General features: G+C 38.7%; 1 protein-coding gene across 1 annotated transcript in view; it reads left to right on the forward strand.

The window, feature by feature from the left end:
- Positions 1–364, forward strand: part of LOC107564009 (myosin light chain kinase, smooth muscle-like) — a 26,938-nt gene that overhangs the window by 19,174 nt on the left and 7,400 nt on the right. The gene's annotated exons all lie outside the window — the stretch shown is intronic.

Consider the following 364-nt stretch of genomic DNA (forward strand, 5'->3'; position numbering starts at 1 on the left):
CTTTCAGATGGAGCAGAATTTACTACACATAGCCATAGTTCACTGACAAGTTACGCAAAAAAAAAATCGCAGACAATCTTATTGCGCCATTATGAAATCGAAGAAATCATTCGCAATAATGACAGCTGTTTGCATAGCTTCTCAGTGAACTATGGCTCTGTGAAGTAAATGCTGCTCCATCTCCATCATCACGTGCTTTCAGATGGAGCAGAATTTACTACACATAGCCATAGTTCACTGACAAGTTACGCAAAAAAAAAAACGCAGACGATTTTATTGCGCGATTATTAAATCGAAGAAATCGTTCGCAATAATGACAGCTGTTTGCATAGCTTCTCAGTGAACTACGGCTCTGTGAAGTAAA

Source organism: Sinocyclocheilus grahami, unplaced genomic scaffold (genome assembly GCF_001515645.1).
Source record: "Sinocyclocheilus grahami isolate Dianchi unplaced genomic scaffold, SAMN03320097.WGS_v1.1 scaffold901.1, whole genome shotgun sequence".
In the NCBI taxonomy this organism is placed as follows: domain Eukaryota; kingdom Metazoa; phylum Chordata; class Actinopteri; order Cypriniformes; family Cyprinidae; genus Sinocyclocheilus; species Sinocyclocheilus grahami.